Here is a 25457-nt window from a genome sequence, read left to right as displayed (position 1 = left end):
CAAGAAACCGCCACTGGCCCTATCCTGAGCCAGATGAATCCATTTCACCCCTGCCACTCGCATTTCCCTTCAGTCCATTTTAATATTATGCCATCTACGCTTAGGTTTTCTGAGTAGTCTCAGGGATTCCGGCCAAAAATTTTGTTTGATCGTAGTATTTGATGATTAGTAAAAATTATGAATCCCCTCATTTGTGATTTTCTTCTCATTAATTGAATTTACTCACAGTTGAGAATAAAGAAACAAAGTAGAAATGTCGAGATACGATAATCTCATTGAGGCCTTGTACTTGTGACGGCGTGAGGTAGCAGAATGTTTTTGGAATAACTCTTGTGCAAGGTGCCCAGTTTTGTAATCGAGCCTTTTACTCTCTTTCAGGAGGGCCATTCGATTCAGCATTCTCAAAGCACCACTTGGTAAGTCACGAATTTAACGAAGTTCTTGTAGTTCGTAAGAGAGTGATTTCGTGTTTTTCAGGAAGTTCGGTAGACTGAATCACGTAACTTGGTAGAGAAGTATCTTCAGCGTTTACGCACCAGATTAATAAATACTTGGTGTTTCATAGGAATTTGCAGACGTTCTCTCCATTTTACAAATTTTGCTCATTATTCACCTCGGCACGAGATAGGGATGAGAGTGGTCAGCGTCATCCTCGGGAAAGGACCCCTGTATCCTTTGGACAGGAGGCTGGGTGGGCCCAGAGGCTAGAGATGAAATCCCCTTATTGTCCCTCCCTTAGACGGAGCTAACGGGTTGCTAAACAAAATTAACAGCGGATTTCATTTTTGTATACACATTTTTAAAGCAAACGACAACTTCCCAGTGTACGGGGAGAATGAGGCTAGTTCTTACAATTTTCAATTACGAATTTTTGTACATTTGTTCTTAAAATTTACAAAGTTAGCAATTATGGCTTCAGGTACTACTACTATTCGGTTATATTAATAACAATTTTTTCAAAGGCGTATTCATTTTTGTTTCATCATAAAACTTGTTTATTTAAGAGAAAGCTGTTTGCAAAAATGTGCCCTGTTATGGTTATTAGTAAACAGAAGGAACAGTTCTGACCTTTATTAAGTAATTCATTATAGACAATATACCAATTAACAATTAATTACAGAATTTAACTTTAAACATATGAAACATAAATCAACCTAGCTCACGTAATACACAAGCTACAAGTACCATACCTCGGGTAGAACTGCACACAGGGGAGACGCAATTGATACGAGACTCGTGAGATGCTACTGCAAATGAGTGATTTTTAAACTAAAATATAACAACTTGCCCCCTTCTCCCCTACTTTAAATTTTCTTATTAGGAATCTGAAGTTCATGTCTTCATCCTTATGCAGAAATATAAAATTACGACTGACAGAATTCTGTGTTGGATCCGATTACAAGTGGGCAAATGGTCGGAGGTGGTAAAACAGTTCGATGAGACTTCACGTTCTTACGGAAACTTCGGACGTTGCACAGGAACTGACCGGCATGTCAAGCGTGCTTGCTGCCTCCATCATCAGGACGATATGTTTTTGAAAATATCTGAAACTGATCTCTCCGTCCGGACTCCAATGGCCCACGTAGCGAACACCACAGAAAGCAGTGTATTGTCTGCAGTACTCGATGGGTGCCTGCTATTGGTTTATTCAGCGGTGCTCTACCAACTACATTGGTTATACTCCTCCTTGATGGGGCACTTCAAAAGAAAAAGTTCAGTCCTTATCTGAAGCAAATAAAACGGTTTCCATTACAAGGATGGATACATTAATGGTTCTTAGTGATGTCATATCCCTTAATTTCGAGAATGATACAAATATCTCCAAAATACGCTCTGAACGAGTCAAAAGTTATGGATGGTTGAACCGGAGCACAACATAATTACCACTGGAACTTGTACGGTCAATTTTAGTGCTCTTTCTTAAATAAATACTCGACAACGTGATGCTCAAATCAAACATGGCTGAATTTATCACAACATCCTTATCACAAAGACGTTTGTGGGTTTCAAAACGGGATTTAAAGTATTGTAAAATAAACCAATTAGAATATACAAAGCCTGAGCGAAAATTACCATTTCAAGGAAGACTGCTCCGAGGATTTGAATTCCTCATCTTTGAAAGCAGCATTTTTTTCATCTGGAATACTCCAACCTAAACAACACTAAAAAAGGACGTAATCGACAACAGCATCGGGAAACAGACGTACAAATAATAATTTTAAATGGAAAATTTTTTAATGTATGTGCCGTAAGTTTGACCTTGTTTCGCCAAAGAAAGATGCATTTATGGGCAGGCACCACGCAGCTTCTGCAGTTACGACTTCGGAATTAGTAAATTACCACAGTAACATCACAGCAAATTATGGAAAACTATAACAAGAAAGAAGGTATCTAAGAGTGACGCAGTTGGAGAAAATTAGATTTATCAAAGACAATATTGCGCCGTAATAAGGAATAATTAACAAGTTAAATGTTTAAAATGAAGGCTGCTTCACACCTAACTGAAGAAAAGATAGGGCTTATTATGATGTTTGAAAAAAGATGTCCTCCTGATCATAAAATTGTCTTGAAGAACATTAATTATGTAGACAGACTAAAAATAAAAAAGTTAGAGTCGGAAATTTAGAACACCAATAATATTATTGATATATAGCGATATAATTGTACTGTTATGCATCTTTCCTTGTTACCCCCCCCCCCCCCGGCACGATGAGCCACAAGGTCAATGAGGGGGGCCTGAAAAAGAAATAAAATCAAAATTAATAAAATTTGAAAGACAAACAATAGCAAAGGTACCACGGTTGCTGACGAAATGAATCTTGGAAAACTGAAAACTCTTGCCACATATTTCACTCCTTTGTTCACCTCCAAGACTTTTCTTACTTTCCACTTAAATTAGATAAGCTGATTTATTCTGCCTGAAACAATTCAATCAAAACATTAAAATACCTCACACTTTTTGTTAGGTGTTTGAGGACGTGATTTCAAATAAATGATGCAGAATAGGAGACATTGTTTCTCCACGATGTTTAATAATTTATTAGTCCTCATTTTCTAATGCAGGCTGCAACTGATCCATATACCTAACAAATGGTTACCCCCCCTTTGCGGAGCCTAAAAATTTGAAGTGAGTTTGGGAAAACAGTGGAAGAGTTGCAGCTTGTCAGTACCAAAGAAACAAGAGAAGTCCATGGATTGCAAAGTCTTCGGAGGTGAGAGCCTCTTCGCTGAAACAATTCAATCAAAATTGTCAGAGAATACTACTTTGAAAGCAGCTTGTCTGCGTTTTCAGTAGTTTTGTCTGTCCTCATAATCGAATTGAATTTGAAGTTTATCTACAAATTCTTACAGAAATCTAGGCGCAACTTCAATTAAAGAATCCATTGCGCAGTGGCATTCTTGGCTCGCGTAGTGTTCCGTAGCATGAGCATCTGTTTCTGATCACGTTCTGTGGAGTATTGTTACCCCCCCGCCCCTCAGAACCTAAATGACCTAACACGAACGAAAAGACAAACGACTGCAACATGTTAGGACCGCTCCGGCTGCCAACACAAACCGGTCGAGTTCCACATCCCAGTGCAGTCAGTGTTTTGGTGTTTGTGAGCCTGTTTACGATGGAACACGTGTTAATTAGTGTAATTGTGTGGACGGGCTGCTTCACTCTGCCAACTAAGGGACGAATCGATTGCACGCACCACTTTTTTTGTAGATACGTCTCAGTTTTGTATGAAAAAAACAGTAATTTACTTGTGAAAGTAAGCAGATTTTAATAAGAGATGATTTTCGAAGAGTTAGAAACATTATGAATATATTTTTCTCTCGACATTTGAGTTACGGTGGAAACGCATCTACCTTAAGCTAAGGGTACTAGGGTAGGTCTTACCCTTTTACAGGAATCCATGTTTCAGTTATATTTAGATCTGGCTTCAAGCAAGGAACATCTTAAAGTACTTAGGCTTCAGTAATTTTGTGTGGTTTTCATTCCATTTGTTTGTTTATGTCTGTGTTTAATGACCTATAATTCTCGTACATTTCCATTACTTTAGTATTTATCAAGTTTCCACATTACCTAGTGATAACATACTTTAAGGTTGCAATTGTATTGTAGAAATTATTATTTTTTTATTATAATTTGGCTCTTAACATGTTTAATAATATTGTGAGAAAGTTCTATCAAATATTTGTTGTGGTGGTGGTGATACATTACAGCACTACCACACTTAAAAATATATTGTGATTAACATTTAACGATGGTACATTGGTGCATGAAAAGTAATTTCAGTCTTACGTCACTCAATCACCTGAAAACAAGTGACGAGTATCAACGCGTGAACTCTGGTCCTTGGTGCATGCTAAACAATTCTATGCAGAAGAGGCCACAGCTTACACATTCTGCCAGCCTCGAAATTGTAGAGGCTATTTACCTATGATGATGACGACGACGATGATTCTACCTTTTGAACGAAGCGCTTATCCGATTTCTTATTTAGTTGTGTCAACTTTATATTATACCAAATGCGAACATGAATATTTAACCATTTAAGGGCGATAGCACAAATTTAGCTCTGAAAATCCGCTCAAATAACGACCGAGTTCTGTATGAGAACGTAGCCTGCTTCAACAACAAAATGACTTAAAAGCCTCTCGAATGATTTAATGTGTCTCTTCGTGACCTCTCCGTGTGTGTAAGAATTGAGGTTCTCACAGCAGTGAGTATGAAGATATTCGTCTTCTGGGTTGTTGCGCTGTGTAGTCTGGTCGATGTTAACCAACGTTTCAGAAGTCATACTGCCTCCGTCATCAGAGTATGAAGATTTCTGTCTTCTGGGTTGTTGCGCTGTGTAGTCTGGTCGATGTTTACCAACGTTTCAGAGGTCATACTGCCTCCATCATCAGAGTATGAAGATTTCTGTCTTCTGGGTTATTGCGCCGTGTAGTCTGGTCGATGTTAACCAACGTTTCAGAAGTCATACTGCCTCCGTCATCAGAGTATGAAGATTTCTGTCTTCTGGGTTGTTGCGCTGTGTAGTCTGGTCGATGTTTACCAACGTTTCAGAGGTCATACTGCCTCCATCATCAGAGTATGAAGATTTCTGTCTTCTGGGTTGTTGCGCTGTGTAGTCTGGTCGATGTTAACCAACGTTTCAGAGGTCATACTGCCTCCGTCATCAGGGCGATGAATATGCCAATAGGCCAACCAACCAAAACCAAAAAACCAAGAAAATTTTTATTCAATTGATTCTTTACCACAGTTGAATATTAAAGGTAAATTATAAATGTGTGGATCAGATTCATCCATGTCAGGACAGGGTGTAGGAGGGGGGGTCACACGTGAAAGTAGTTATAGACATAGACGTTAACACAAAAGACTGAAATTCCTGAGCAACTAAGTTGATATTAGCTTCTTCAGAAATATTCTAGTCCATTAAGTTACATATGGGCCTAAAGTACTGTGTGCAATAATTAAGTATCGGTGTTGAGTAAACTTTATTAGTTTAAAATTCAGGAATGTTCATCACCGTGCTCAGTAGAGGCCGCCAAGGGAGAAGGGAATGTGCTGCTGACACCAGGTTCGAGTTCAGGTGATATTGCGTACACATTGCCTTGTTTTGTTTTCTCGATGTCGTAATCCAGAGATTGTACCGCCTCGACTAGACCGGGTTCCTTCCGTTGTCCCATAGATTGGCTAGAGTAGGTTTTTTTTTGTGATTTTCCCCCATGCTCAAAATAAACCACATTCTTTTCATATCTTCCCCATTCTTCATTTACAGCTCATATTCCTACGGGAGAGCCACGGTGGTCTAGCGGTCAGAACGCTGGCCTTGTAATCCTGGGGTCTCGGGTTCGATTCCCGGTTATAACTTGTGTTGGGCAAGGCCGTGGTCTAGGCAACACGGAGGTTTCCTCCGGGGGCTTCCCCCCGGTTTCTCCGTGGCATCCCAACAATTACTCCACTCACACACAGAAGAAGGCAATGGCAAACCACTTCTGGATCATCTGCCAAGAACGTATATGAACAGGTCCCAGTCCGAGAAAAGGATGGAAGGATCCTGTTCGTATGGACCTGTCGTCAGACAGAACACTAAATAAAATAATAATAAATTCCTACGGGACGCGACGTAATGATATATGTAGTTAAAGAAACGTCGTTAAATATGGGAAATAATTTTTCGTGTTTATGGCGTTTTATTTCCCGACTCGACCCACGTGTAGGCTTGTGTTGCAAAATTCGCTTTTCAGTCGGATTTCAAGACTAGCTGCAGCTGTGCTTTGTTTGTTCCCAGTGCTCCAAAAAGGATGCTGATTCAATTGTGAAGGATTTGTATTTGTCTGGTGACTTCATTGAATCTCCTTGACTGCACTACTTATTTTACATTGTAGCAGTAAATATTATCTTTAAAAGCTTATGTATATTCGAGCTTTTCATGTGAATAGGTTTCTGTTCTTTCCCCCAGGAGTTACTTTCAATTCTTAACTTATAAGATTACGCTGTCTTTTCTCTCAGAAGACAGTTTCTGTTCCCCCACTTACAGGCTTTCAGCAGACTGTCTTTTGTCGACGTTCTTTTCTTGACGTTTTTATTATCTCAGTGTCAGCAAAATGAAAAGTTTCTTAATAGCCTCAGCTTCACTGACATCGAGGACTCTCCCGTTCTGACCTTGTGTTTGACAGCAGATCTTTAATGGAAGTATTTTGAGATTTATATCTTACATTTACTCTTAGACCCGTACTGGTACTTAAGACCAGACCTTTGGGCAATATAATTTTATGTAAGACAAATTAGACTATAATTCATCTTTTGCGTTTTATCTCATCTGTCATATTCGATTCTATTCTGATACAACGAATCCTTAAAAATGTTTGTGGGACCCATAAAAATGTGGGATTTGCCCTTCGTTTTCTGTTTCTTTGTGAAGTTGTCGATCCTAATGTTGGTGCTGCTTTTTAGGGGCAGGTATTGAGCCATTTTGGTAAGGAAGTCAGGACATCGTCTTAAAAACAGATGGGGAGTGGAGGTGAAGTTCCACGCATTTTGAACTTTCATGCTTGTGGATGTGAGTGGACGCTTCGTGCTCCGGTCGTTATATAATCCCGGAGAAAGTCCCCGGTGTCGTAAGTTGGCGGGGCAGCAAATTAGCGATAAGACTTAAGGTTTACATGCGTCATGTTTGTGTTTTTGATTAAAATATATAATAAAATTCAGGTCAATACACAAAACTTTATTTGGATGTTAAAATTTAAATGTTAAAATTTTAAATTTTAAATTTGCGCCATTCATCACTATAAGGATGTTACATTAGAGCGCTTTCATTCATTTCACATGTTTCGATGTAATACATCATCTTCAGGTGTTGTTTTTTAAAACTATTTTATATTATAATGCATGCATTAGAACCAGCGGAACACATGTTACAATAATGAATATATTGAAAGGCATGCATTATAATATAAAATAGTTTTAAAAAACAACACCTGAAGATGATGTATTACATCGAAACATGTTGTGAAATGAATGAAAGCGCTCTAATGTAACATCCTTATAGTGATGAATGGCGCAAATTTAAAATTTAAAATTTTAACATTTTAAATTTTAAATTTTAACATCCAAATAAAGTTTTGTGTATTGACCTGAATTTTATTATATATTTTAGCGATAAGACGTTAAGGTATAACGCACATATACAGAGCATTGCGTTTCTTATACGTAACACTGCGCCCGTTTAACTCTCACTATATAACACCTCTTCAGCAAGGAGCATTTTAAGGCCTGTGGGCCACAGTCGCAGAGAGTTTTGAACGCATTAGTTTTGTTCTGGCTTACGACCTGTTATCTTAGGTTGGAGCTTTTATGTACCGTAATTTCCTAATGATAAATGATGTCAAATTAAATTTCTCAATTATTTTGCGTGTTACAATGAAAGGTGATCATGAAATAGCTTACAGTCTGTCATCATCCGTTCCTCTTCGGCGGTGGTCCTATGACAAGTGTGCGATGCATATGCATTACAGTACACAAAAACATTTGACTTTCACTTTAATTCTATCTGTTTTAAGATTCTCATATTTTAACGTTTCAGTAATGTCAGATGGGTATGATGAACGTATGAATGTAAATTAAATTTAAAAATGATACAGTCTCTGGTAACAGGATAAAATGGCCTCTCTTCATATTTGCAGAGCTTGTTCCGATCACAATTAGTGCTCAGTTATTTACAATTTGAGTTTGTGGGTGTCTGTGTTGGGAGGGGGGGTCCCCCCCGACGGTAAATGCACGCCACTACAGTTTCCAGAATTTGTTTTGGGTAACCGTGGAACGACATGCATACCCTGGACTTCATCCCGAAGGAGGGTGACGACTGGCTGTTGGCCCCAAGGTTTAGACGTGCTGCCTGAGCATTCTCCAAGCGATCCATTGGGAGAGTCAACACTCGACAACCACAAACCGTCCCTTCCTTGCTCTTGGGTGGTCGTACTTTTAAAAGACGCCACTGGATTCTATCTCGAGTTATTGAATGTGCAAACAAGAAAGCAAGCACTCATAAGGCCAGTCCTTTAACAACGGCAGCTCCAAACTCTAAACACATAACGTGTACACACGTGTTAACGTCCCCAGCCCTGCTCCATCCAAACTCCGATAGTCTTCTCTTTGTGTCTGGTGGTGCATTGATGAACGTTGAGAACACTGTGCACTGAATGTCTCGTCTACTTTTGTATAACTTCCTTGCGCTTATGCGAGGGAAAATGTTTGTGACGTTTCTGTCTGTCTTATAGGCGCTTCTAATCTCCAGTCTCGTGTTAGTGATTGATTTAGATTGCTTGTACTGTTTAAAAAGTAAAGAAGATAAGTCATGACAGTGTCTTGTGGGATGTTGCGCCATGTAGTTCGGTCAGTACCCACAAGACTTCACGACGCAGCATCCCAAAATAAGCCCTCTTCGTGCTCGTCGCCGTAGGAACCTGAAATCTCACTAATCATGTTTACCTTTGTTGTCCCCTCTGCCGAATTTGAGATTAGCAGAGTTTTTTTTTCGTAAAAATCCCTCATGTTCCCGACAGAGGTCTGTCGAATTTTGGAGTTCTGCTCGTTTGTCACTAGTCAACAAAGGAATTTTACAGGTTAGAAATTTTAAAGGTGTTTCCCCTTAGATTTCGTGAAGATGAATTGCTTAGAAATTTGATCTTGTTTTGCAAAGGATCATGGGAAGTTTCGGGGCTGCATTGGACTGTTCGTAAGCATTACCGCTGCTGCTGGTTTATACCCCTCTGCTTTTCCAGTTATGTTCCCAGTAATGCGGGAGAGCTTATTAATGCGATAGATATTAATTATTCGGTTTTTGTCCGTCTAATCACAATTCATATTTAAAATTTACAATTAAGATACAAGATGTTCCAATTGTAAATCGATTGTTCGATGAGGAACATAAAATGATATTTTAATTATCTTAATTGTAAATTTTAAATATGAATTGTGATTAGACGGACAAAAACCGAATAATTAATTAAATTTCACAATATGACGCAACTATATCATATTATGCGATAGATAGTTGAATTTTTTACGTACTTTAGCTGCTAAATAAAACACAAGTAAGATTTGAGGTTGTCTCAGCGGTGAGTAGGAAGATGTCTGTTTTTGGGCTGATAGAAGTTTACCAACGTTTCATATGTCCTAGCTGTCTCCATCATCAGGGTGATGATTTTCTACCAGACTACACGGTGCTACACCCCAGAATACAGAAATTTTAATACAACACTGTTGGTTGATGGTAATGAATTGAATCATTTGGTTGAATGACCTCTTTTAATACGTTTTTGCTGCTCTTTGAGTCATTGATATGTATTTAGTTGGTCAGAAATTTGAACTCTCTGAAGACCAGGGTAGGTCGGTATACGGACTGGCTACGAGCTGACCGACCGGCGTTCCATTCTCGGCGAGGGCAGGGATTTTAACGTCGGAAACTTGTCCAGAGAGGTTTTCCGAAACGTTTGATTTTTTGATTTGGATTGACGCAGCTGATCGCCGGTGAAGATTTTATTTTTAATCGCCTTGGAATCTTTTACTCATTATTATTAATGTATACGTTAATATTAATTTATTGCTCTCATACACATCTTGTATCTTGTACATGGACGTTGCCTTGTTAATGAAGTCGGCATGTTGTTAAGTCTCCCACTCCAGTGCGATGCACTTTATTATTGAGATGGATGAAAATTTAACGAGCGAGCCGATCCGATCATATTTCCACGAGCTGAACAGCGCCGATTCTCTCGTATGGTCGAGCTGAACAGCGCGTTTCCTTTTTGCGATAGCAAGGTTTAAAACAGAAGAATTGTTGAAGCATTGGTTAGTGACTTACTGCGTTTAAAACCATCAACATGATTAAAAGTTTCGCGTTACCGCTTATAAATTTCTTGTCTCTGGCTTTTTTTTGCAATTGGACCTCGGAGTACAAATTCGGCTTTCGGGAATAATCCGCGTTGAATGTTGAAAGTTACCCATCGTTTGGACAAACATTTCAGTCGTCTTCTGAGTTTTGATCACCAAAATTTTGAGCTTATTTGTTAAAAATTTAATAAAAACTGTTTGACTTAGAATTTAATTTAAATACTGCGTAGTAGGAATTAACAGAACTAAACAGCGGAAACATGGCTGTTTTCTCAGTTATTCCCGACCAACACAGTATAAATAATTTTGTTAACTGAATCACGTCTCATCCAGCTTCATCGGCGTGTTGAGGGGTGGGGTGGGGGAACCTCAAGGCCATTGTGATGGATTCTGAATGATCCTCCCGTCCCCAGGGAATACAGACGGGAGAAGAAACGAAATCGAATAGCTCTGCAAGATGCTCCGGTTCTCGCAGTGTAGGCGCCCGGACGACGCTCTGGCTTGCGAGACATTGGAATGAGCGATTGGAATGCTTTGCCGTTTGCCGCCTGGCGGGTGACTGCGATACCGTACTAGTCCCTGCATTCGCCCGCATAATCTATCCGGCCCGTCCACCATAGCTAACTCCGCCGAGCAGAGTCGTTAATGAGAAGCTAGTCCAGAAATTTCCCGTCTTTTATGGAACCAGAAGGTTCATTACAAGAGAACGCCGCTGAGTCCAAATGAGTCCATCTCACTGCCTCAAACTCGGTGTCCCTTGGATACATTTTAATATCATCATGCCATTAACCACAATGTTCGCATTTTTACGTAAATTTTCACCCAGTTAAGAAGCTGATGTGTCCTATTCAATTTCAATCTCTGCTTCTTCGTTCCTGATTGCGTGGTCCAAAGCGAAGTTTGAAAGCGGTGATAACTCATCTCCTTGTTCCAAACTATTCTGAATATAAAACACATCGGACGTACGTTTACCTTAATTTGAATACATTTTAATTAGGATTTGAGGTTCTCAACGGCTGTGGGTACGAAGATGGTTATTTCTGAGTTCTAACGCCATGATAATGGAGGCAGTAAGCACCTCTGAAGCGTAGGTAAACATCTTCCAGACTACGCGGCGCTGCAACCCAGAAGACAGCGATCGTCTGCATTTTAATCGGCCAAGCTAGTTTCAGTGCCATCCAGTTCTGTCTCTTCAAAGAATGATCCTGGTATAAACCTGGAGGAGAGGCAGTCAGTCAGTCACCTTCCGTCCGTCCACCACGCGATTGGAGGGAGGCCGGTACAAATAGTAACCACTTCACTGTTGTATGTTGCGCAGGGTATTATATACAGGCATTACGTTCGCTCCATATTTTATGAATTAATAATCCGCCCTATGAGTTAATTTTAAACGTCCTGGACAGAGCATCCTATGAGAATTTGGTAGGTACTCTCCGAACGTGCAAGTTTATTTGTGTCGGTCGAGTGGCGAAGCTAGAGGCGAAATCTCAGCCCCTGTGTTTACGTCGCAGTCGTTCTTGGGTGAAGCAGCGTGTAACTGAATCAAAAGCTGTCTGGAAGTCTGTAAATAGCTTTTATATAGTGATATTCCTCGGCAGTTCTTAGTTATGTCTCCCTTCTTACAGTAGATTCCTGGCGATTGTGTCTTATTCCACATCATAATGGAGAAATGTGCGCGGTGGTCGTGTGTAGGCGAGGTCGTTCAGTGACCGCGTTCTCAGAGTGCATCTCACGATGTGGCATCGATCGATCGATCGATCGATCGAAGCGGTCTCTGCGTATCTCGCACAGTTTACTCGGTGCATGGAAGTTCTTCTGTCTGCAGGTCTTATTGTGGAACGCGTGTACAGTCAGCCGAGTCTGGTAGAAGTGTACGTACGTTTCAGAGGTGCTTGCTACCTCCATCATCAGGACGATTACTCATCGCCCTGATGACTGAGGCAGCGATATGGTTTATTCATCTTTCAGCCACCTGACACGGCTTGTAACCCGAGAGTCATTCATCAATAAAGAGCCTGTTCGTTGGTTGAAGCTGAAACTGTTTTTGTTACGACACAGGACTCTAATGTACATGAAAATGGTGAAGTTTTTTTTTTTTTGGGGGGGGGGGGGGGGGGTCATACATTTTTTATTAGTGGGGATATGCAGTACTGAATTAGGTCAGTCGTGTTTCGTTAAAACTACGATCTGTGTCAGAAATCGTAATTAATTCAGTGAATTTAGATAATTATACGCGCTATGGCTGAACGGGAGACAAGCAGTGAAACCTCTCGACTAGTACAGTCTGCTTCGAGTGTTAATATAGATTGCAGAATGAGAGTGGGTGGAACCCCTCCTCACGAGGACGTTTTTCATAGAATGTTTCTTTTTCAGTGTCTGCTCGGAGCATGGTACATTTTGAAAAGCTTCAAATGTATCCTTTTTTCTCAGCCGATTTGCGACGGTGGTCTAGCGGTTAGAACGCTGGCCTCGGGTTCGATTCCCGGCGGTGCTCGAATTTATAACTTGTGTTGGGCAAGGCCGTGATCTAGGCAAGACGGAGTTTTCCTCCGGGGGCTTCCCCGGTTTCTCCGTGGCATCCCATTCACACACAGAAGAAGGCAATGGCAAACCACTTCTGAATCATCTGCCAAGAACGTATATGAACAGGTCCCAGTCCGAGAAAAGGATGGAAGGATCCTGTTCATATGGACCTGTCGTCAGACAGAACACTAAATAATAATAAGATGAGGTGGTCTAGCGGTTAGAACGCTGGCCTTGCAATCCTGGGGTCTCGGGTTCGATTTCCGGTTATAACTTGTGTTGGGCAAGGCCGTGGTCTAGGCAACACGGAGTTTTCCTCCGGGGGCTTCCCCGGTTTCTCCGTGGCATCCCATTCACACACAGAAGAAGGCAATGGCAAACCACTTCTGGATCATCTGCCAAGAACGTATATGAACAGGTCCCAGTCCGAGAAAAGGATGGAAGGATCCTGTTCATATGGACCTGTCGTCAGACAGAACACTACAAATAAAATAACGAATTAAAGTATCAAGGAAAAGAGCACAAGCAGCCTGGAGTTTCTACGTTCGTTTACAACATTTGAACTTGAACTTTGTAAGAAATTTGTCATTTTTTCTTTTAATAGCCATTACACGAATCAAGAAATCAGTAATACAATCCACGCGAACGCCTCCTTATAACGCAATGAGCTCGTTATAGGCAGGAAACGGAACTCCGTGGACAAGTGGCTTACTCGTGAACGACTAATAAGTTTAAAACATTGATTTCGGGTGTTCGTTAAGTCCGATGAAGGGCGAATTGTGAAACGCGGCTCGCTGCATGGAATTGTTGAATTCAGTTTTATTTAGGAAACGCGAGTAGGCTTGATCTCTCTGTCTCGTCCTTGAGGCACCGTCTTACAGAGGATTTGACATTTTTAAGGACTGCAGAGTTTCTCCTCTGCGTCTAAAGTGACGTCTTTGTGTATGACAGGAGGCCCTCTTGTGCTGGTTCAAGTGCACTGTCCACGCAGTTAAAAGGCGACCAGGGAAGACCATTCCATGTTTTCACTGTCTTTAAAAATACAGGCGGTTTAACTGTCAGTTCGTAATGAACAACTCCATAATTGTACCAGTTTAGTGCATATAAATAATGTTCTGTTTTTGGTTTAAATGACAGTGGACGTACATAATGGGAGCTTTTCATAACGTGTACCCGGTCTTTTTATGCATGAAGATCGTATTTATTTGTATTTTCGAGTAATGTTGTCGTGTTGATTAAGTCAGGGTGGTAAGGCGAGCATAATATATGGGGGAAATTAGTGCACAGCCCGTCCCGACGTCATATCCCAGCAACAGCGGAGGCACTGACGTCGAATGCTAAGCAGGTGGGCTCTGAGTTGCGGAGATGCGTGGGACTCCCTGTATATTTTAGCCGTGAAACAATGAAATTGGGTGGGACGCTGTGGACTGGATTTGATACAGGACAGAATCAGTGGGCGGGCGAATGAAGGTGGGAAATTTACTAGCTGAGCGACTGTTAACTTGTTTCAAGGAAATGTGTTTCATGGATTTACAAACAGCGAGTGGTCTAGTCCAGTGGTATTCAACCTGGGGTACGCGAAGACATCTTAGGGGGTACGTGAAATTTAAGAAAATATATTATTTTATGATAAACACTGGATAATCAGTAATGTAATTTATTTAATTTATTTTAGATGTAGATTATATATTATGTATAACTTGAATTATACACCAACAACTTTGGGGATACAAAGTTGGAACGAAATTATATCTGGGGGTACGCGAACAAAAAAGGTTGAATACCACTGGTCTAGGATAATTCCGACATGCATTGAGCCTGCGTTTATTGGAGGGAGATACTATACAAGGATTGCCTTTTTTGAAAAAAGCTTTTTGTCAGCTAGTTTAACGATGTACGTCTCTGGCTTGTTGCGTTCTTCTAGGAATGCATTAACCTCAGAAATTGTCATCACCGTTTATAAAGCCGAGGCAGAGATATGAATACACAACGCCTTCTTCTTTAGAGACTTCACGAGACCTGAGGCATGCAGTTGCGTAGTTTAATGCCTCGTCCATCGTCTTCTTCAAGGTTGTCGAAGGGTAAAACGTCATCTATTATACGAATCCCCGCAACACGAAAGGTTTGAATTAATCGTAACTATGGAAGATAAACATTCACATTTGGGAATGAGGAGTCTCGTACTGCCATCCCGTCCCCGCCGCCCCCCTACACAAGCAACAGATCACTTTTAAACACGAGAGTTCTTGGATGTTGCCGCGTCTGAATGCTGGTAGCTGTTAGTACTGAATTCGGAGATCATTCTTTAGTGACTGTTTGCTGAATAAGATCCAGAGTTTGCTGTCGGCGGATGACCAGTTAATTACCTGATATTTCAGTCTGTTTTGAGTTTTATTTGCAGTATAAAGATGCTGGCAGGATAGGCGAAATTACACATTTACGTACACACTTTAGTAGTACGATTCGGGACATGAACTGAACGGCCGGGCTTTGATACCTGGCTAGGGCAGGAATGTTTCTCTTTTCTCATAAGTGGGGACCTCCACGTTCCTTGAAGGTAAGGTGGTTGCTGTTGTAATTTACAAGAAGAAATTGCTGTTAATACCAGTATATTTGTAGGCGCACGTTTTGAATGTTTCTGATTATTGATGTTTAATTTAACCAAATACAAGGTGTGAGGTTGAGGTTTTACCTTACGTACTGTGTAATTTACCTCCATGTAATTCCGAGGTTGAGAATGTATGGACCCGCAAATACATATTCATAATGCGGTGCTTAATTGAGCTCAAGGATACATGTGTATGGCGTGATGTTTAATTAAAGACGGGAACTATTTTATCTACGGGTTGCATATGACTTACTGTAAACTGAGATTATTTCCTGAACAGCATTAACTAGTTGATCTTTGTAATGGTGAAGTGTTGTGTATGCTTTGCGATGCGGACTGAATTCTTAAATGTAATTTAAACAAACTTCTTCTTCAAAGAGTAAATGCTTTTCTTTTCAGGCGTTCTCTTTGTTTTATGTCGTACAGTTGTAGGGGACGTTAAAGGATTAGCTGCAGTTTAGGAACTGGTAATAAATGTGACAGGCAAGTATGTGATGTTAGGATTAAATATGGCTCTTGTGTGAAAAAGACGTAAAGACAACAAGCATTTAACAAAAAATAGCAGTGGAGGCTGTTTAAGTAACAGAGGCAGGTATTATAGCGACCTGTTGTTAAATGTTTTGAGATTTGAATGCATCTTGTCAGGACTAACTCGGAACCTCCGGTTCAGAAACTGCTCTCGTTGGAACAGTTGAAACATTTAATCTCCTATGTAATTTTGTGACGTAAATACGTCTATAAGGAAGGGTCATTCGACAAAAACGTGAAACGAAAAAATGTAACCTGGTTACCTAGGGAACGTCGTGTTTACTCGGCGTTGTTGTTACCTATAAAACATTAGATTACCTTACCTTACGGTGGTCTAGCGGTTAGAACGCTGGCCTTGTAATCCTGGGGTCTCGGGTTCGATTCCCTGCGGTGCCCGAATTTATAACTTGTGTTGGGCAAGGCCGTGGTCTAGGCAACACGGAGTTTTCCTCCGGGGGCTTCCCCAGTTTCTCCGTGGCATCCCAACACACACAGAAGAAGGCAATGGCAAACCACTTCTGGATCATCTGCCAAGAACGTATATGAACAGGTCCCAGTCCGAGAAAAGGATGGAAGGATCCTGTTCATATGGACCTGTCGTCAGACAGAACACTAAATAAATAAATGATGGCCACGGTGGTCTAGCGGTTAGAACGCTGGCCTTGTAATCCTGGGGTCTCGGGTTCGATTCCCGAATTTATAACTTGTGTTGGGCAAGGCCGTGGTCTAGGCAACACGGAGTTTTCCTCCGGGGGCTTCCCCGGTTTCTCCATTCACACACAGAAGAAGGCAATGGCAAACCACTTCTGGATCATCTGCCAAGAACGTATATGAACAGGTCCCAGTCCGAGAAAAGGATGGAAGGATCCTGTTCATATGGACCTGTCGTCAGACAGAACACTAAATAAAATATAAAATAACATTCAGCTACCACAGACCCATCTTAAGCGTAAGTAATTCAAGTTAAATAAGCAAAGTCTTTATAAAAATTATCTCAATTATAAAGGAAATATTTAGAATAAAGCCAATATATAAACTTCCTTTCCATATAGACGTATTACGTCAAATTCTCCGGAACCGTGGTTCCACTGACAACTTTTTTTCAGGTGTGAAATTGGATATTTGAGAATCTCAGGAGATACGTACGTCTTAAATATTCGAGAATTTGCTATATTGACATTGTTTATGTGGGGAGTTAAAAATAGCATTCGTGAGGTTGAATGACCTGTGATTGCATGACTTACATATCTTAATGAAAATCATTCCCTCCCTTCTGGTTACTCTGTTGGGACAAATTGCGTGTGGCTGCATTTGCGTCATTGCTGTTCCGTCCGACTAGCACTGAGTAGGGCACAAGCAATGTCTGGAGCAGGGCCTCCAGCCGTTTACCAGGTTAGCCTCTGCAAATTTTTTGTGCAGAAAATTGTTTTTTGTAAGCTTTCAGTCTTGTCATTACTTATTTTGGGGGTAATCCAGAAGCGGTTTTATCTGCGTTAATACTATAATACCGCCATCAGGGTGATGCGTAAGCATATCTGAAACGTCGGTAAATTTGCACGAGACTACACGGCACGACAACCTAGCTGAGAAGATAGTCAGTCTGTGTAGACAGTTTCTGTCGTTCTGGGTTGCTGCGCCTCCAGTATAAGTTTACCGACGATTCAGAGGTCCTTGCGATGAGTAAGCCATATCAAAGGACTCTGCTGCGTGGGGTTGGTCGGTAGGCCGGACGTCGTCCTTAGGGCACACATAAGACACGAATGCGAGATCTGTTGGTCGTGGCAGATGGCGTTGTTAAGACCATGCAGTGAAATTGCTCAGATAACTGTCCAGTGTGAACTTTTCGGCGTAAATGAAAGTTATTGCTTCCCGATTAATCAGCGGAGGGACTTTGGGCATTCTGTCCGTTGGCTGTACTTCAAAGACGTCAGTCTGCGACCTCATCCCGTCTTCCTTCAGAGAGGCTATCGCGTTCCTTTTAACAACTGACCTACATTACTTGCGAAAACAAGTCTTTTTGGTCAACCATTCTGTCGTTTAGAATTTGTCGGGTTTTCCTCCTTTTTCTGCTGGGTTGACGTCCCGAACACCAAATACTTTCAGATGGGAGAGCCGGCATCTTGTTATTTAACCATAGTTCCATAGCACTGGAAAAACAGCGGGACTCTTGCTGGAATAACTGCGATTCTGATAGTTTAAGTAGGATTTACGGCGATGAGAACGATGCCCTTATTCCAGGTTCCGATTAACGCTCGAAACCAGGAAGTTTTATCGGAGTTTCAAGGCTTTGTCCACTAGCACCCTAATTTAAACTCTGAACTCACGACGACTGGAGCGAGTTCTTACATTGACAGGTAGGTCCGTTTAATGACAACTGTGAGTTTTAGACACAAGTTTAGAAGAAAACTAAATTTAAATGACTTTGGGTTGGAAGACAGTTAATTTTACAGTGAATCGTAGCCGATTTCAGTCGTCATAAGGTCTGGGTATGTCGCTGGTATAGCCTGTACGCCACAAATTCGTTGTGACAAGGAAAGGCGTTCATTCCGTTTGCTTGCACGTGTAATGCGCCAACTTCCCTCCTGTTGAATCTTGGCCGCTTACCGTCGGAACTTCACAAAGCGATCTATACTTAGAATGGTGGACCAGTGCTACGAGAAAATGAACAGGAGAATGTTCTAAGGCGTGAGGTGCGGCTTGTCACAAGCATCGAAGCGAGGCACACTAAAACTCTACTACGCATTTTGTGGCTGGAATGTCCCGTTCTACTTTGTGCTGGAAAATACTAACTAACTAGATGGCTTACCGAACCCGATGGTTCATCACCGAATTAACCAAAGCCCTCCACCGGACCCTGTCCTGGGCCAACAAAATCCAGTCTCCTTCAACTCCTATCTCCCATAGATCCCGCCTGACATTAACCTCCCATCTACGTCTAGGTCTCCCCAGCGGTCTCTTCCCTTCAGGTTTCCCAACCAGTACCCGGTGCACACCTCTTGTCCCATCCATGCGCGCTACATGCCCGGCCCATCTCAATCTTCTCGACTTAATCACCCTCACAATATTGGGGGAGGAGTACAGATTTTTAAGCTCATCATTATGCAGTTTTCTCCACGCCCCATCGTCTTCCCTCTTAGGCCCAAATATCCTCCTCAAACACCTGCAATCTGTGTTCCTCCCTCTGAGTGAGAGACCATGTTTCGTACCCATACGAAACAACAGGCAAAATTATTGTTTTGTGTACTTTAATTTTCAGGTTCTTAGAAAAAATATTTTGAACTGAGAAGTAGCAAGCATTTCCAGAATTTAGTCTCCTCCTAACTTCTTCATGAGTGTCATTTTGATTTGTTATTGTTGTTCCCAAATATACTTATATCTTAATCCAGGTGGTCGGGAGTTCAATAGAAATAATGGCGCATCGCCTTTAAAACGCAATGATTTATTTCAAATTGTGGTTTTTGAAGTGACGTAACTCAGTTGGCGAAACTTTGTGAGTTGTCTTTTACGGCTGGTAGTAAAGAAGATGAAGATGGCTGCCCTCTGGGTTGTTGCGTAGTGTATTTTGAAGCTTTCCTCATGATGGAAGCAGAGTGATGAGGAGAATATTCGGACCAAGAGGGATTAATACTGGGAGGCTGGAGGAGCTTCATAGACTGATCAAGTCAAGGATGTATGAGATGGGCGGGGCATATAGCCCGCATGACAGAGAAGAGGGATGCATAAAGGGTTTTGGTGGGCAAACCAGAAGAGACCACTGGGAAGACCTAGACGCGTGTGGGAGGATAATATTGAAACATAGCTCTTTTCAGTTCTCTCTGTCTTTTTCCAGTAGGACGTTAACATATTCAGATCATCTGTTGCCCACCGTCCGTCTTAATTTGTACGGAGATGTTCATTTTCTAGTGAATTTCAGGACCAACAGTACGAAATAATTATGACAGCAACAAATATTCACGCAGACTATTTTACCTTTTTGTTTATTGGAAGCAGCCTTTATCTTATCTTTTTGACTTGATATTCTTGGAACCGTGAGTAATTTCTAGGTTCGCTTTTGGGCAGGTTTTACAATGCTCTTTCAATTGACAATGCCTGTCGTTCTTACGTGTGTTGATTGTCGGACTTGGAAGCCCGAGCATTTCTGCGAGTTGAATTAATTTTGTGAACACACGTATATTCAAAATATTTTAAGGAGGAGAATCGGAAGGGATTTTGTGGGATGGAGAAGATGCAAGGAATCGCAGTTATTGACATTTTTTGAACCGTTAATCTGCGAGATTTGGCGATACTCTTTAATATTGATGCTTGATTTTGTCTCTTATGGATTGACATCTTTAAAACACGGTTCATGTGTTAAAGAACAAACTCAGAACAGAATTTGATGAAGCTAAAACGACGTCAGGTGTTAGAATTCCAGTTGTGTGTCTTGTGGGCTGTTGCGTCATGTAGTTAGTGGATATTGACCGACGTTTCAGGAGAGCTTACTGCCTCCATCATCAGGGAGCCCTGGTGATGGCCGCAGTGCACAGCGCTACAGTCCAGAAGGCATCCATCTTCATTGAAAGTTAATTGTTTACTTTTTCTCACTTGTGGGTCGTTCTGAATTCCTCTTTATCTTAACGTTTCCTATTAAGTTTATTGCGTATTACAGAAGACATAACGAAGTGTGGAGAGCCAAGCGAACGTTGTTCATGCTAAGAACACAGTTGTTGTAAGACTTGAGGTTTTCACAGCGGTGAGTATGAAGATTTCCGTCTTCTGGGTTGTTGCGCTGTGTAGTCTGATCGATGTTTATCGACGTTTCAGAGGTCATACTGCCTCCGTCATCAGGGCGATGAATATGAAGATTTCTGTCTTCTGGGTTGTTGCGCTGTGTAGTCTGGTCGATGTTTACCGACGTTTCAGAGGTCATACTGCCTCCGTCATCAGGGCGATGAATATGAAGATTTCTGTCTTCTGGGTTGTTGCGCTGTGTAGTCTGGTCGATGTTTATCGACGTTTCAGAGGTCATACTGCCTCCGTCATCAGAGTATGAAGATTTCTGTCTTCTGGGTTGTTGCGCTGTGTAGTCTGGTCGATGTTTACCGACGTTTCAGAGGTCATCCTGCCTCCGTCATCAGGGCGATGAAGATTTCTGTCTTCTGGGTTGTTGCGCTGTGTAGTCTGGTCGATGTTTACCAACGTTTCAGAGGTCATACTGCCGCCGTCATCAGGGCGATGAATATGCCGGAGGCAGTATGACCTCTGAAACGTTGGTAAACATCGACCAGACTACACAGCGCAACAACCCAGAAGACGGAAATCTTCAACACAGTTGTTCAATAATGCGTGATTTTGTGTGTCGTGAGATACTGAACTGTGCCGTGGTTAATGCCGAGTGCGGATGTACGCTGTTCGAGTTGCCTTCCGTGAGTCTCCTTACCAACACAGAAACCTCTTTGTCAAGGAATCGAATCCTTTCTCTCCCTTTTTTTTCCTTTCGCGTCGAGCTTTTAGATAAAGAGGAAAATATTGTTGCTGTGACATACGCCGTGCATTGATGTATCCTACGTACGATACGAGTTAGGAAATCAAATGCATGATGTGCGTATGTGTTCTAGCATTTTCGTCTTTTCGGCACGCATTTCCCAGCATTCCGCACGTTTATAAACACTGAACACGATGACTGCAGTTGGAGTACCTTCAGCGTCCTATGTAGCATTTGAGATTGTCGTCATATCGCCTTATGATGCAGGCAACACGTATCTCTGAAACGTCGGTAAGCTTCTGCCAGGCTACACGGCGCTGCAGCCCAGAAAATGTGACAGCCATTTTCCTTCAACATTCTAAGCCAGTGGTATTCAACCTTTTTATGTTCGCGTACCCCCAGATATAATTTCTCTTCAACTTTGTACCCCCAAAGTTGGTGTATAATTCAAATTATACATAGTATATAATCTCCCAAATCGAATGTCCTTACGTCCGGTTCTCCTGTGGCTAACCATAAATCTGGCCCTGATTATTCAGTGTTTATCATAAAATAATATATATATTTTTTAAATTTCACGTACCCCCTAAGATGTCTTCGTGTACCCCCAGATATAATTTCTCTTCAACTTTGTACCCCCAAAGTTGTTGGTGTATAATTCAAGTTATACATAGTATATAATCTACATCTAAAATAAATTACATTACTGATTATTAAGTGTTTATTATAAAATAATATATATATATATATATTAAAATTTCACATACCCCCTAAGATGTCTTCTCATATCCCCGGGGGCACGCGTACCCCCGGTTGAATATCACTGTTCTAAGCGGCCTGTTCCCTAAAAGCCGAGTTCATAAGCGCATATATTCTGTTGAATAAAAATGTTCTTGTATATTATCCATCGTCTAGTAAATATAAAACGTAAAACGACGTTTCGGAGATAGGGATTAGCTCTATTTAGTGGGCCCAACTGTGTAGGAACCTGAAGACGGAGATAGAGTCCCATCTCCGAAACGTCGTTTTACGTTTTATATTTACTAGACGATGGATAATATCCAAGAAAATTTATATTCAATTGACTCTTCACCATCGTCAAGAAGTTTTAGATTTGATACGCATCTATTGCCGATGTCCATCATAATTCCTGTTTATAACAGGAATGCATCTTCTCTTATAAGTTGCAGACAAAATTAGCTATATGAACAAACGTCAATAAATAATCTAGCAGGCCTTTTTATATTATAGGCGTGTTCTTCCGTTGGTTTCCACCTTATCATCTTTCATTCCTTATAAGCATTGGCATTAATTCTAATTGTTTTCGACAGGTTTCATTTTGTTTCAAGTCTGCTTTTGTATATAGATTTTACTGTGTAACTGGAAATGCATATCGCAATGTTGAGTTATACTTCGTGGCAATTCCTGGCGGCCTTCTGACAACTTTCAGCAGAGTAGACTAATTTACATATATTTCTTTCCTGGTAGACGACCTTCCTTACACATCATGTAACAAGGTAGATATGTTTGCAAACGAGTCAGAAGTAAACATGGTTCTGCAAATACTATATCTTTAAATACAAGCTCACTGGATGCGGTTCGCTTGTAATCATTTTATGTCGAATCGAAAATTATCTAGCTTTGCGCGTGTCGAGGGATACGAGAAAAATTGTTAATAATTCTCAAATTACGAGTTAAGATATTTTCGATGTTTGCCTTCGTCTCGGTTTAGTCTAACTTATTTTTGCAGGAAGTGAACATGTTGCGAGGAAGGGGGGGGGGGGGGCTGTCTAGTGCTGTTGCTTAAGACTGTATTTGAAATGAAGAATACTTGTAATTTGATAAAAGTGTTTAATAAGGTAGTATATTTGCGTCATATTGTGAATTAGGTTAATATTTTAATATTTTCCGTCAAATCACAATTTTAATAAGATAATAAAATATAAAATATTTAAAATATCATTTCACGTTCCGCATCGAATGATCGATTTACAAATTGGAACGTCTCTTACGACATGTTTCGGTTATATTTAACCGTCCTCAGGTATATATATATATATATATATATATATATATATATATATATATATATTACTCCATATTTATTAATGTTTTATTTAAATCATTGCTTTACAGACTAATATTGAACATCAGATGAACCACGCCATATAACAAACAATACCTTCGTTCTAATATATAAGAGTAATCTGATAAGAACATTTCAATAAACTGCATAACATTGTAAATGATTGTAATTCGAGTTTTAAATTTACCAATCTAATTTATACCTGAGGACGGTTAAATATAACCGAAACATGTCGTAAGAGACGTTCCAATTTGTAAATCGATCATTCGATGCGGAACGTGAAATTATATTTTAAATATTTTATATTTTATTATCTTATTAAAATTGTGATTTGACGGAAAATATTAAAATATTAAAAGTGTTTAAATACGTATAATATTTGTAAGTGTAGAACTATAATCCTGCTAAAAGGTCAGCTGTTCGTATCTGCGCTCTGTGGTTGGCGAATTCGTTAATTTTCCCAGCACGTGAGATGTGTTTGTCGGTGCTGTTTTAAATTACTGCGTTAGCGTCGCAATACTATGGCCTTGAATATCTGTTTATACAATAATTAAATGTCTTATGAAAACATAATAAAGTCTTTGAATTCCACTTGAATAGTGCGTCAACTCAGTCGTTGGCCAACAAAATTCAGACTGAAAGAAAAATCCTCTTAAAATTAATATTTCCAAGTGCCAGGTCTCAACAAACGAGATTCTTCGTTTCTGGTATAAGCGAGCTCCACTGTTCGTCTTCAGTTTATCTGCATTTTGTTCTGGGAACTTTTAATACATTTCTGATCCAGAATTGTAGGCTACTTGTAATTCGTGTAAGGAAACCTCCCACTTATTCTTCGGTTCCCTGGAGGTTTCCCAATGAAAATTCTGTATGCATTATGTATTATTTCCCGCCAATCTTATCCTCGATTCAATTAGATTATCAGTTTTAGTTCAGTACAAAGCACGAACCTTACATGATTATCTCTGTTCTGTTACCCGGTTTTCGATCCAAGTGATGCCCTCAGCTTTCTATCAGTAACGTAACTGTACCAGCATTGTTTAATTTATTTATTCGTTTATTCATTGTTTCGCGCGCCGAAGTACCGAAGTAAATGCTCATTTCATTTATGCTGTAGTCTCGCTACACGCCATGGGGGCACTTGTAGGGAGAGGTGATGTAGCTCCTACTTGTTGTTGACTTTGGCTCTAGATGGCGTGAATGGTCGACATCACGTTCCGGTTGTCGATGAATAGTTTAAGGATTTTATTTTTAATTTTTTTGTAATAATTTTTAACTTTTGCCAATATTCCGTCGAGGTCATTCGTAGAACAATTTTACTTGATGAAAAGTTGTTAAAATGTATGTGGCGCTTATTCTTGAGGCTTCGTTGGGATGTTGAGTTGGTTCGTTTATCGTGGTCTTCCTCAGTTTACGAACGTTTCTGTTGAATTACGTCTCCCATCTTCGCCGCCGTGAGAATCTGTGTTCCCTTTTATTGATACTGTTTTGAGAATCAGTCGTGAGAAGTGTACCGTGGAAAGTAAGTGAACTGATTGTCGATTTTTTTTTATTTATTTAGTGTTCTGTCTGACGACAGGTCCATATGAACAGGATCCTTCCATCCTTTTCTCGGACTGGGACCTGTTCATATACGTTCTTGGCAGATGATCCAGAAGTGGTTTGCCATTGCCTTCTTCTGTGTGTGAATGGGATGCCACGGAGAAACCGGGGAAGCCCCCGGAGGAAAACTCCGTGTTGCCTAGACCACGGCCTTGCCCAACACAAGTTATAAATTCGGGCACCGCCGGGAATCGAACCCGAGACCCCAGGATTACAAGGCCAGCGTTCTAACCGCTAGACCACCTCATCTTATTATTTATTT

At 40.7% G+C, this 25457-nt stretch overlaps 1 protein-coding gene across 5 annotated transcripts in view; it reads left to right on the top strand.

The window, feature by feature from the left end:
• The window catches only part of LOC110838535 (cytokine receptor), a 214757-nt gene that overhangs the window by 128475 nt on the left and 60825 nt on the right, over positions 1-25457 (top strand). For all 5 annotated transcript variants that reach the window (XM_087355664.1, XM_087355666.1, XM_087355663.1 and 2 more), the window contains one exon: positions 379-416. The gene's annotated coding sequence lies outside the window, so the exon portion shown is untranslated. The remainder of the gene's footprint in view (positions 1-378; positions 417-25457) is intronic.

Source organism: Zootermopsis nevadensis, unplaced genomic scaffold, assembly GCF_977971745.1.
Source record: "Zootermopsis nevadensis isolate Lab colony 2312 unplaced genomic scaffold, Znev_1.0 Znev_ptg000025l, whole genome shotgun sequence".
Classification (NCBI taxonomy): domain Eukaryota; kingdom Metazoa; phylum Arthropoda; class Insecta; order Blattodea; family Termopsidae; genus Zootermopsis; species Zootermopsis nevadensis.
Note: the sequence above shows the minus strand (reverse complement) of the source record. Positions and strands in the feature narration are given on the sequence as shown.